The sequence below is a fragment of the Sinocyclocheilus grahami genome, unplaced genomic scaffold (genome assembly GCF_001515645.1).
Source record: "Sinocyclocheilus grahami isolate Dianchi unplaced genomic scaffold, SAMN03320097.WGS_v1.1 scaffold76.1, whole genome shotgun sequence".
NCBI classification, from domain to species: Eukaryota; Metazoa; Chordata; class Actinopteri; order Cypriniformes; family Cyprinidae; genus Sinocyclocheilus; species Sinocyclocheilus grahami.
In genome coordinates this window covers 567,174-581,687 of record NW_015505255.1, presented here as the reverse complement: position 1 = coordinate 581,687, position 14,514 = coordinate 567,174, and positions in this window count along the sequence as shown.

Sequence of the window (14,514 nt, the reverse complement as noted above, 5' to 3'; positions counted from 1 at the left end):
TTTAAGTATTTGCTATTGACTGTTCAAATGTGGAGTTTTGCCCGCGTGCGTATGTGTGTGAGAGAGAGAGACAGGATCACATCACAGTGGAGTCAGCTGTCTTAACCGTGGCTTGTGTACTGCAAACACATATTCATCACTGTGTCCTTCACGCGACTCTGTCCCCCTTTCGGGCTCTGTCTTTACATTTATTTTGAAAGATGAAGCTCGCGATTATGGAAAGGGGCGTTACATTTCCGCCGCGTGTTTGCAGTGTTCGGCCAATAACAATGTACTGGGTCAGCTGGCCAATCAGAGCAGACTGCGCTTGTCTGAAGGAGGGACTTTGTAGAAAACTAAGCGTTTAAGAGAGGAGGGGCATAGAGGACCTACAATAATGTACAGTATTTGAAAAAGAATGTGTTTTTTGAACATTAAAGCATGTCAACATATTCTGTTACACCAAATACACCAAATAATGATCTTTAAAAAAGCATCATATGACCCCTTTAAGATATTTGCACTGGAAATGAAGTCAAAAATACTGAGGAAGATTAAATTTAGCAGTGTATGCAACACTGAATGCCTTGACTTTATGAATTTAAAGACTTTTTTTTCTGATTTAAGACCATTTTAAGGCCTTAATTTGTGTAAGTGTGAATAAAGAAAAAAAAACTTTTAAATATTTTTTAATATCGGATACCCACATTATATGACAATGTGTAATTAAAGATTCATATCTGTTGAAATAAATTATGGTAGGCTATTCTAATATATTTAAGGCGAGACACTAAATTTATATCCACTCGGAAAGAGATCTTTGCTAAAGACTAAAAATTAACTAATAGTTATCACCTTACTTACCCAGTTGATTGATTACATTGATAATTGCAAACATTTTTTGTATTACAAGTTTTCTCAAATGTTATGTTTAAATATGCAAATGAGGCATTATTTAATACTTAAATATTATTTTATTAAATATGCGCTAATTTGCATACATTTCTAGTACAAAAATCTGAACACTGGATGATGTCAGTTTCAAAATTCTTGTTTAATTTTTTTGACATATTAGAGTCAAATGTTTTTACAGAGGGAATTCTGGGTATCTCTTTTTGTCACTCCATAATTCAGAAAATACTTTGAACAGCCAGAAAACAATATATTTTCACAATTTTGGTGGGAATAAAATGTTGTATATAATCAGGAAAATTATATATGAACAAATCCCTCTGTAAAAACCTTCAGAATATAGACAGGAATAAAAATGTAAAGTTTGGTGTGTGTAAGTGCTACTGAAGTGGAGATTTATGGCTCAGTGTTGGAGAAAAAAACTCATTTTGAGAAAACGGCCTTTAAAAATATGTATTATAATTGAAATCTATTGACACAAATAGATAAAGTGCTATAAAAGATACAATTAACAGTGTCTTTTGGATGTTTTCTTGTTTCCACTAGTCTGAAAAAACACTTCATGAAAAACCAAAAAGCCCAAAATCTCAAAATTGACAGGTGCATGAAAAAACTGTGCTCCACAGGGTCTGACAAGAACTTGTCTTAGTTGATCAGGTAAGACAGCACGGAGTAAAACAGAATATCTAACATCTAAGATCTGCCTCTCATGCTATCTCATCCAATTATTTAAAACTACATATGGTATTATTTTATCCATTCACATGAGAAATTATATACAAGTGTTTTTTTTTTTCTTCTTCTTTTTTTTGAGTGTGTCCAGTTGGGGGCCTCTGTGCATTTTTAATCCCCCAAAATGACTATTTGGAACCCAAAAAAGGGTATTTTGAAAAGGTCCTGTAAAGAAGACCTGGCAAGATTCACCTTTTTTTCTCACATGCAGCAATGAATTAGGAAGATGTGGAAGAGCTATTCTGGGTCATGGGCCATGCACGTCTCCCTTAATCCTCCTCCACATGCGTCTAACCAAGTGAAGACCGATGCCTTTGTTAAATATTCATCAATGGCTGTCAATAATTAACTGCTCATTATATGAACTCAACGAGGATTCCCATTCCAAAATTAATGTGCTGCTAATGCACAGGGTGAAACCGCGCTCTTAAGAGCCGGAAACCTACCATGAAAGTGCGATCCTCTCTATTCTTCCACAGTTGTAGAGAGAACAGAGAGCTTTGTCTTCAATCAAAAATTTAAAGCGCTTGTCCCCGCTCCTCAGAGTTCGATCTGTTGGTTTTGTATTCTTTAACTGAACAAGACGTTTCAACTACGGCAACAGAAAATGGAGCTTGTTATTTCTGCTTCTTTTAAAGAGAAACTTTAAAAGAACAACTTTCCGAACACGCATCCTTCTGAGAGCTGAGCATAATGACGTGAGAAAGAAATTTGTTCGGATTTGTCATAGAAACGTATCGTAAGATCAGCACGGAGTTTTTCGCAGGCGTGAGGATGCTGTCCTGAGGCGAAGGCAATGCAAAAGCAACTGTAATCAACTACATCAAAGAGAAAAGTCACTGTTACTGCTCTGAGAAACTTTGAGGCGTGTGTTAATAACCATGCATGGAGAATTTTCTTTTCTTTATTGTTGTTTGTTTGTTGTTCTGATTTACAGCAGGAAATCCCTCACTGAGCCATCAGAGAGTTGAGCTGTTGATTATGTGCGTGTGTGTATGGCTTTAGGCCATGACCATGCAAGTAAACAGAAGCAGGCTGCACACTCGCAAACACACACATATATGGTTCATACCGCACACAGCTTTGTTATTTCCATTGTTATTACCCCATTTGTATAATTAGGCAACTAAATTACTCAGATCAAAGATGCCCGTCCCTAATAGACACCCATATCTGAGGATCATGAAAAGCTGCCTTGCTCCTCTCCTACTAAAAGATGCTAGCCTTGATTAGCACACTATTATGAGTGCTTAAAGCAAAGGAGGCTGAACACACTCACACATTCTCTCTGGCACTTCTGCCTAGAATAACATTATTCTCCCTGTCTGTCAACGGGCTTCCTGTCTTCCTTGTGGGCCACGGCTCATTTTAACACAGATTATAAACACACAGGAGTCAATATGTGCTTGAGTTTGTTCAGCATTGTTCTTTACCTACGAGGTTTTAGGAGCAGAACACTGTTAAATTAAGCATATGTCAACATTGAGTAAGTCTCACAATTGGACTGCTGACACTAATCAATACAGGCTTTCTGACAGCACACATTCTGTCTTTCTCTCTCCTTCAGTTTCAGACTCAAATTCCAGTGTCATTGCAAAAAATGATATGATAAGACTAAAAAATAAGAAAAGACTACTTGAATATTGTGGATTTGCATCTCAGTGCAGCTTTTTAGCTAAGAACAAAACAGAGTTAGTTGGATGAATGCATTTTTTAGTTCAATTTGTCTTACACAGAAAAAACAATCCTGTGTGCACTAGAGCATGAATAATTAATAAGGTTGCATTGTTTAACTGTTTGCTACATCTATTTACACGACTGTTGAATTTGTTGTCATGTTTAATAACTTGCTGCCTTTTTATCAGGATGCTTTCTTTCTTCTACTTCAGAATGATCGGTTATTTTAATGTTACCCTTGTCATCTTTAATGTACCAAGTGTTTAGTCTCATGAATGTTTATATGATGAATATTCATGTGATGTTGTCAGTCGTTCAAGACGACAAGCACATGATACAGTATGTGCTTGATATGTAAATTTAGTACAGGAAATATGGCACAATATTAAACAATTGAAATCAAAGTAACAATGTTCTGTAAACAAAGGCAAACATTTGCAAAGATCTCTTTCTGAGTGGATATAACTTGAAAGAGTTGCTCAACTTCAGTCAAGAAGACATTTACCTAAAATAGACACCTTGAGGTAAAAGAAACTGAATTAAAAAGCCAGGCAAATTGTCTAAAAATTCTACACACACCACTTTGCTCTTTCCCTGTCCTGACTAAAGCCACTCTTCCTACACTAAAGTGCTGAATTTGTTAGTCTACTGACATTGGAGTGAACAAAGATGGCCGGTGACTACTAAGTAATGGGAGAAAGACTTGTCAAAGACAGTTTGCAGCAACTTGAGTGACAAAACCAATGCTGCCCACGCCATCAATTTAATGGCAATTACTATTTAATGTATTTTACTTTAAGAGCATATGCAAAATTAAGAGTAAGTCACAAAAAACACATTTTATGTGGTATTTAAAGAATGATATGCATAATATATTGGGCTGTTAATATTTATGAACAGGAGCCTTAAGTATTGCTTGTCTTAGTCTACACTTTCACGGAAAGCTTTGACTTCATGGTCTCAATTAATAAAAAAAGTTAAAAAAGGGGGTTGGTGTCACGTTGCACACACGAGGACAGTTGGGGGTTGAAGCTTTTTCCAGATTCTCCGATCTTTTCTCTTGAACTTCTCAAGTGTCTGTTAGACCTATATGTTAGACTGAAATTTGACATGTCAGCATATCACTCTTTAAATGAACACGTTTGTCAGAGCCATACACTGTAAAAAAAAAAAGAAGACTTTTTTAACTGAAAAATATTGTAAAAAGTTAAGAAAAAATAAAAAAAAACTGTTAATAGGTTAACAGTAAATTCCCGTACTATATACAGTTGACATGTCAGCATATCACTCTTTAAATGAACACGTTTGTCAGAGCCATACACTGTAAAAAAAAAGAAGAAGACTTTTTTAACTGAAAAATATTGTAAAAAGTTAAGAAAAAATAAAAAAAAACTGTTAATAGGTTAACAGTAAATTCCCGTACTATATACATGGAAATACTGTAAAGGATCTAACTAGACATTTCATGTAATTTTACAGTAAATGCTGTTAATTGTACAGTTTTTAGAAGTAAAAAAGAACAGATCAATGTATAATTTAAGGTGAAAAAATGTAAACTGATATTCCCAGAATATTCCCTGCGTGACACTCCACATTTGAAAGTATTTTGTTTAAATAATCATGTTTCTTAACCGTTTTTGTTATCAGTTATGTGCATTTGGGTTTTATGTTACATCTTCTGTTGTTAAATGAATGTTTGTTACATTATTTAAGTTTCACGTGTGTTACCATGATGGTGTTTTGTGTTTGCATGAATTACTCTGTGCATCTTGTGTATATTAGTATGAACTTTGATTCTTCATGTGGCTTTCTCTTTTACCACCTGCATTATTATGGTAGTTGTCAGTATATGTTAAAGGTGCAAAACAGATTTTAGTAGCTGTGTGCATTGTTGAATTGACTGGTTTATATTCAAAGTTTCTTGTTCGTAATTTACAGTTTTATTCTGTAAAATTTACAGTTTGCTCTGTAAATGTTTACAGTTTTTCCTGTGTTCTTTTACAAAATGATTCTGGCAACCACCTCTGCCCAATTATTTTTGTAAAAACTACAGATTTTGTAGAAAACTACAGTGTAGCCTTGTGGGCAGTGCTCCCCCAGCTCCTGTCTGTCTGGCATTTTCCTATCAATAATAAAGGCATTAAAATAAATTAATTATAAAAAAAAACACTTCAATAATGACAAAGTTTGCATGTAATGAAGTCTAATATTATTTCACCATCTCAATAACGCTGTATAAAATGGAAACATGACAACTATTATGGTAATTATGACAATATTTTGGTAATAAGGATATGTCATGACCATTATCTAAATATATCCAAAAATGAAATACTTCACATGGAAATTTTGTACATTTGTATGACTTTAAAATAATTTGAGACTATATATAAACATTAATCATCAAAAATGACAAAAGGTGACACTTAGATTACACTTTAAGATAAGACACAATTTTTTGCAAATAGAAACATATTTATCAGGAAGATGAAATTGATGTCTGAGAAAGGGACAAGGACTAGGGTTAAGGGATAAAGAAAATCTGCTTACTTTATTAGCATGGTTCCCCCAGGGAACCTGGAGAGTCCATGGACTGTCAGGACCTATTAAACATGTAATTCTTGATGGAGAAAAACTTTGTACATAGACAGCCTGAGCAACGTGTTATTAAAAATATGAGCATGGCCGTGGAAAATAAATAAATAAATAAGAAATACTGATTAAATTTTAAGCAGCCGACGGGCCGATATTTTGCCTGAGGCGTATTTGTCAGTTTCAAAGGGTGTTTTTATTAATTTTGTATTTTGCATTTTGTTAGTGGAAAGAGCCTGCTCCACTGGGAGCGCCACAAGCTATAGACAGCAGAGCCTATAGGAGAGAGAGCAGAGAGAGGCAGAGAATGTCAAACAGCAGAAAACACGATCACAGAGTCAAATCAATCCTGGGTTCTGAGCTAAGACCCCCACAAGACACACACATACACAAACAAGAGGGGCAATTTAAGCTTATTACACAAGCACACAGAATCATGATGATGTTTAATTGTAACAAATGATTTTACACTACACTCAACCCTCTTATTTATCACTGCAGCGATCACAGCATTATTTAATGCGTGTATAGAAGCTAAATATTTACACTCTGAATATACACTGTATGCCTACATAAATTACATGCAAAATGACTTTGTAAAATAAATGGAATCACCATAAAAGAAAAAAAGAGAATAACAAGAAAAAAACTAAATATTTTAAAGTCCCTCACAGTTGTAAGATACTGACAAACACGTCTTAAGTGCATCCACCAATCATCAATTGTCAAGGGCTTGAGAGAAAAAAAGAAATCTAGGCCAAATATATGAATTATAAATCTTATTTTGTATTTTTTTTAAAAACGCACCATAAAATACCAGCTTGAAGTGTGCAAAAGCTATGTGAACAACTAAAAATATAAACATGACAAAATAATTTTGCTCTGACACATCAACAAATAAACACTTTGCCAGTCTCGCAGGCACTGGTTACTTCTGAATAAAAGCTAACCATTTCCATAAGAAAGAGATAAACAAAATGCATAGTAACACTTTTTAATAACTTTCATTAATAAGTCATTCATAAAACACTGTATAATGCCAGGTGAGTAACTTATATATCCATATGGAAATACATTTGCACAGTATTAAATGATTTAATAAAGTTACTGTTATTCTGAAGGAAATGTATTATAAAGCGTTGCCAAATGTACTGTATAGCCATGTATATCACACACAGATAAAAAATACATGAAATATATATGCATAACTGTATGTGCACAATATATATATATTATTTAGTAACAATTGAATACAATTTATGTAAATTAAAGAATTTTTAAAAATGTAAATAAATACAATACCAAATATCTGGTAACGGTTCAGACATATAGAGGGTGTCAGATGCAATCAATGTTTCATGCAAATTGTATTGAAAACAAGTGGCATCAATGGGTTAATGGTGAAAACAAACCCAGTTTTCAATATATTGAGGGCTCATACATTCAGACAGCTTCAAACAGCACTGAACACTGAGTAAAGAAGACCTGCCCTTGGGCTACAATTTACAGAAAGCTTTACCTGCTGCTAGCTCAGTCTGGACTGGAGCCTGAAGACAAAGCAAAACGATTCCCACCTGTGCGTGAGCAAGTGTGGGTGTGTGACTGCGTGTTACTGCATGTGTGTTCTTATTAACTGCAGTACCCTCTTGTGATGCAGAGACGACTTATTACCAAGAGTCAGTGAGTGGTCATGGGAGTGAACGGATACAAGCACACCTTGGATGCCTGTAAAGAAGAGAAGCTAAACTCAGATCAAACCAAGGGCCTTCAGTTTGAGGCCTCAGAAAACATCAGACAAGCACCGCAAGATCCTCCATGTTTTGTTTGGTTACCCACCGATCTGCTCACATTATCAACACACCACATACAAATGATGACATGTTAATACGCCACCTTCTCCCAAGCCCTCACAATTACCTCTATTTCTGTATTAAAATGTAAAATACCCTGGCACGCTCTCTCTAAATGGGTCCTATTAACAAAATGCATCACACCTTCAAATTCAATTTACATTATAAATGTTCACAGCACATTTTGTGTCAGCGCTGCATGTCAGAACGGCTCGCTGAGGAGACGCTACTTTGTTGTGCAGTAGAGAAGGAGTTAATTAGCCAATCGGATGCAATGCGTTAAAAGAGAGATAAACCAAATACTTGGATAATCATGCTTTCCTCTTATTTATTTCATTATTTGTTGACAACGTTGAGCTTTTGAAGTCTGAGCTGTCAAAGAAGTAATCTGACACACGCCTGAGCTTATAGGAATGCATAGGGAGTGCAAGCTTTGTTCATTATGCTTAATTCTGAATAAATCTCATAGAAACCACCAAATTACATTTAAGTGATGTGTTCAAAGCGGTTCAGTTAAAAGCACTTTGAGTGCAGGCATCGCCTCTCGCTTTCTCTTCTCTTTTCTACTCGCTTTCAAGCAGGCACGTTCCTTCGATCGCATTGCTAACGGGGCAGGCTAACTGTGGAGATTAATTTAGACGGGTATAAGGGATGATTTGTACGGACGGGATTGAGCAACGCTTATTAAACATGGGAGAAATTAAAGAAGTCGTCTGAAAGACTGCCTGTTTTATGCCAACACACTAATCAGTAATTAGTGCCGTATGCGTCCTAATACACGGCCCTCCGCGGCACTGTATTCATACATTTTGTGAAAGGGAGGATGGAAGGATCCTGAGTTTGGCAGGTCTTTCATCATTACCAATATTTGTGTCTCAACCTCGGAGTCTGATTTGTGGTTATTTAATGATTGTGATGGCATCGTTGCATGTGTTACTCAGCCATGATTGCCTGGAAAGAGAGAAAGAGAGAGAGAGAGAGAGAGAGAGAGCAATAAGAAGCAACAATCAAAACTGCTTCTGAATATGCAATAAATGAAAGGAATTTAAAAAGACTTGTTATGGCGGTTATATCAGATATCTGTGAACCCAGAATTACTCCGAAAACAGAAATACTGACTTTACCTTCTAGTAGAAGCTTTCAAAATGTTGTATTCCTTAATCTGACATGCCTCTCTAGCAAACGTGATACAGACCTCAGAGGAAATGACTCTAGTTCATACACACTAGACTGAGATTTGCTAGTGATTCCTAACCAGGGGGCCACATGATGACTTAAAAAAATGTAATTAAGAAATTATTATTATTAATATACTCAAATAATCTAAATCTAATTTAAATTGAAATGCTAAAAAATATAATCAAGTTATAAATATATTTAAAAAAAATTAAATATATACATATTCCCAATTTATAAAAACAACGATTTATAAAACAATTTATAAAAAGTTTGAAAACAAGCAATTCTGATATAGCTCAGCCAGTGACATTAACTCCACAATCTTCATTAACTAGGTACTAAAATCACTAAACTAATGCTGCACTGTATTTATATCAATTTCTAAGGACAAACACGCCTCCTTTGTATGGACATTAGACTCACTACAGACTGTACTTATTCACAAAACTGCCTGTGGAAAAAAAGTGGGACATGGAACTTTACTTCCATATTTGTATTTGTCTACATTTTTATTGATTGCTGCAGAAGTTATTTATCACCTTCCACAATCTAGCACTCTGAACTGACCTGCACATTTGGAAAATGCATTTTGTCTCTAAGCATGGTAATTTGCAAATGGACTTGAATCGAAATTACTAAAGATTCTCAGGACTCTAATATATATTGCCTATGTACCAATATATAATATACACGCTTGTTTCGATCATATGAAGGCGAATTCATAGATACTAAACAAGGTAGGATTACATATAGTGAAAGGATGACAGGAATGGGTTCCCTCATAAGCATGCCTAAAATAGTCTAAAAATATCAAATACAACATATACCATGACCTGAAGGATACACTGTTCATTCAAAGAAAGGTTTTCCTATGAATTAATTAGTAGAAAAGTCAATTTCTACTGTGCATTTGTGCCTCTTGCTTCTGGAAAATGCAGTGAGAGTCTCTGCTCACATTCCTTTAGATCGTAAATGTATCTGGTGTCAGCGTTGCTATGGAACCAGGGGCCTGTTCGGCTTCCTGGGGTGTTACAGAGTATTTGTTAAATCTAGCTAACAAAATATATATTGTGTGTTTGAGTGGTCCAGACGCTACATCACACAGCGTTACACACTGCGGGCTAGAGTGAGCACGCCCGGCAGGCTTGCGGCATTCACATGTGACGACCCCGGGTTGGACTCCGCTTCGTCCACGGTGAAAGCCGATCCGGCGATCCACAGCGCGAAATTGATGTATTTCCTCAGCGACCAGCACGGATCAGCTCTAGGCATGACGAAGCAGATATCATCCTCTTTTGGAAGGCCAAACAAAGTAGTTCGCTTTCACAACATGGCGGCAGCAGCAACAATACTACAACAAGAATAAAAGTTACGCCTTCTTTCTTTGCGTGAACATTTGGGCGGCGTTATGCATATCTTCCCACACAGTGATGTAGATGTGGGGGCGTGTTAGAACGAGCCGTTTTAGGAGGGTGTGGACAAGTCTTAACTTTTATAAAGAATATCTCTTTGGATTTGAGACTTTAGTCTTTGCAACTTTACAGATCTTCTTTATGCACCAAGAGCTTTTAACACTCCAAAGAGAAAGGAAAAAATGAAATCGCATCATATGACCCCTTTAAGTATAAAAGCAAGTTATCAAATTTCTTAAAGCTAAGAATCACTCTTACTTTCCCAGTTATTTAAGACGTCTCTCAAGTGGTTAGGAGTTGCCAGTAGAGGCTTGTGATGGCACGGAAGAGCTGCGTTTCCATTACTGATTTGCGAAAAACATTTGCAATATTTTATAAATATTAATAAAAACTATTGCAAAATGGCAGCATTTCCATTAACCTATGTTATGCAAAAAAAAAATTCCTCTCGCGATAAGTCATGGCGACGGATGTTGGTATGTTTACATACATCACAGCCACCACACTAGCCATTATTTTTAGTCGAAGGAGACGTATGTGTGTATCTTTTGTGAAGCAGCATGGAAAGCTGCTTCTGAAACATGCCGTGGAGCGGCTGGTATAAAAGTTTTGACTAGAGTGGCTAGCCATCAGTAATAAGAGGTTATTCAAGCATTAATGGCAAGGAAAGCTCCTTACAGTTGAGAGCGGCCATGTATGAGGTAAAAAACTGTTTCCATTGCAGTTTTGCAGAATATTCCTTTTTTTGAACTGCCTGAAAAACCACCTCATGAGAGCAAAAAACTTTTTTGCGATATATGGGAGTTTGTTTGCAAAATTTATATGTTTCCATTAAGTGTATTTTCAATTTGCAATTTGCGCGTTTTTAAGCATAATGGAAAAGCACCTTAGAGACGTGGACGAATCTTTCAGGAGAGCAAGAATGCTTTTGAAATGTATGACGGTGAGCAGTTATTTAAACGGTATCGTTTGGACAGAGCAGGCATCATCTTTGTCAGCGACTTGGTGAGGGATGCACAACGGTTTAAAATTTGTAATTGACCTATCGGTAAGCCCCTCCCCTCGAACGCAGATGAACCAATGGCAGTTGAGTATCAGTTGCACGGGGGAGTGGAACTAGGACATCTGTAGGTTTCAGCGCCATAGAGAAACATTGGAAGATCCGAAGCTCACATCGTTTCTATGGGGTTTATGCTTCAAAAATGGAAAAACGATGTGCCTGGGGTCCTTGTAACAGTGATTCCAGGTCTCCTGAGAGGATATGGAATTTATTTTATTATATTTCCTAAACCCATACAAAACGGAGCAAAATGTCCCAAAGCATTCATCCCCAATCCCAATGAAGACAAAAACGTTAATTTTCTGGTTGTCATACTCTCATTAAGTTACAATTTTCATCTGATCAAGCAGAACGTTAATGTCATCTTGTGCTTTAGCAAGGTATCTCTGGCTAAATCTAGCTAACATTAAAGTTAGTGAGATCATATAAACCTAAATAGCAGACTGTTCTCGCGTCTTGTACAGTGTAGGGCAAAAACACATAAACGAAGGTCTCTTCATATTAAACTGGTTAAATGTAAATTAATTTAATTTAATAATTTTAATGTACCCATACGAACGTAACATGAGACTTCTCCCGCTTGCATTGTGATCTGTAAACCCTGCTTCCAAATTAATACCCACAGTATTTATTTTTAAATCTTTTATATATCCCTCCATGGCATATTTAAGTCCCACTTGAATGGTGGTCTTTCTGTCTCCAAAATGTATTTAAAAAAAAATATAGGGACAAGGTTTTCACACTGACAGCTGTCATTGTAAGACAGTTAGCAACTCCGTTTGTTTGTCCGAGTTAGCAAGGTATCTCTGGCTAAATCTAGCTAACATTAAAGTTAGTGAGATCATATAAACCTAAATAGCAGACTGTTCTCGCGTCTTGTACAGTGTAGGGCAAAAACACATAAACGAAGGTCTCTTCATATTAAACTGGTTAAATGTAAATTAATTTAATCGTACCCATACGAACGTAACATGAGACTTCTCCCGCTTGCATTGTGATCTGTAAACCCTGCTTCCAAATTAATACCCACAGTATTTATTTTTAAATCTTTTATATATCCCTCCATGGCATATTTAAGTCCCACTTGAATGGTGGTCTTTCTGTCTCCAAAATTTATTTAAAAAAAAATATAGGGACAAGGTTTTCACACTGACAGCTGTCATTGTAAGACAGTTAGCAACTCCGTTTGTTTGTCCGAGTTTGCAACAGTAACTAAGGGGGGCGGGGCTTACCGATAGGTCAATTAAGATATGGTCGAAAACGTGTTTATCTTTCATTTCCAATGTGTATATCATAATGTATTCTCTTGAAATACTTTATTGCCAAATGTGTGTTGAATGTAAACTCCTCTTAGGAATTTCACAATTCAATGTGAATTTATCTGAGAATATTCTTAAATAAGGAAATCTATTCAGTAATTGGTCCATGCCTATGTCGTCATCCAAAATCCCGTTTGCGGCACAAAGTGTCTTGAATCATCTATAAGACTGACACTTAAGATTTAGTCCTATACACTTCACTCAAATTACGACTGAAATGCTTGATAACTAACTTTTAAACGCAGCTTTGAGCCAAGAAAATTTTACTCAAGTAAATTCTTAGCAATGTTCTTCTGAGTAATTCTCAGAGGTTTGATAAATACAGGTCCCGGTTATTATGACTTCAAATTCAGTTTGTTGCTCTCTCAGAGCTACAGTAGGGCTTCAGAAAGTGCAGCCTAAGGGTGAGCAAATGCTGACAGGTTTTTAATTTTGCATACACTGTACCAATATTCAGTGCACATACAGATTTTGGATATATACCAACTACGTGAAATATTTTGTTGTAGATCTGCACTGCACGCTGCAGCCTCACTGATGGAGCAAGATGCTAGCAATAGACTTCAAGACAACAAAAACTGACAGAATTTACAATGAAGCCGCAGAAACTAGTTTAAATGAATCAGAAAATGCAGTGATCTCTTTTGAGATTTCAATTAAATTTAAAATGCAAGTAGGGGTAGGTTTATAGTTAGGAAACCCTACATTTTTGAAAAACTCACCTTATGCACTACTTGGTGGACATTTCAACTGGAAAATGCCGTTGATTTGACCTTGCGCAACATATTTCATCCTTTGCAAAAAAAGATTTCTCATTGGATGTCAGAGGTCGGTTTTGAGACATTACGTTGACCAGAATCAACCCGTCTCTCCCGCATAAGCGCCTCAGATCAATTCGCAAGGTCACAGCTCTAACTGCGCATGCATTTTTTCACATACAAAAAGGGCACATTTGCCATTTTTCTTGTGTTTATGGTGTATATACATACTCTGACCTAAATTCACTGGGTTTTGTGGTGGGGTGGACATAATGACACACATCAGCACTTATCCTTCCAGGCACATGAATAAAGATCTACATGGCAGGCCATTATTAAATCAAAATGTGGAAAGCGTCCAAAGTGTATACTGAGAGAGCAGAGATGCCATCTTCAATAGCTGCGCTCCTTTCTTCTCCATCTCTCTCTCGCTCTTTCCCCTGGTAGTGAGGCAGACACATTCATATGAGGAGTGCCGCCGTTCCTCCTAAAAGGCATTAATGTGGAGGCAGCCAGTGTCCCTCTGGTTGTGTGTCATTTGAGTTAATCACCATGAAAAAGACCACCCCACAGCAGGCCTTCCATTTACCCCAGCTCCTGTTTTCTGCCATGTCCCTGCTGAAAACAAGGCACGCTTTCAGCGTTTAATGTGAGGATACAAGGTCCGCCGTTCCCTGCTCAATTCTCTTGACAGAGAAATAGTTTCCGCAGACACACACAGACCATGTCAGCTCAAATGTGCACAAAGAAACACAATACCCCTCTGCCTGTTTGATGGAATGGAACGTCTCTGACAGTGAGATGGGTCTTGCTTTCTGAAAGCCCAGTCATTCACCAGGGAAAAAGAGCTGTGTAGTGCGGCGCTGGTGAAGGAGTACACAACATTACAATTATTAATCTCCCAGGATGTGGAGCAGAGAATGTTTGGTTCAAAAAGATCAAACTACGTTTTTCGCTAATGTTAAAAAATATCAAGGATAGATCACAACAAACAAACAAGCGGGGGGCGTTTTTTTTTTTGGGGGGGGGGGGGGGGGGGGGGAA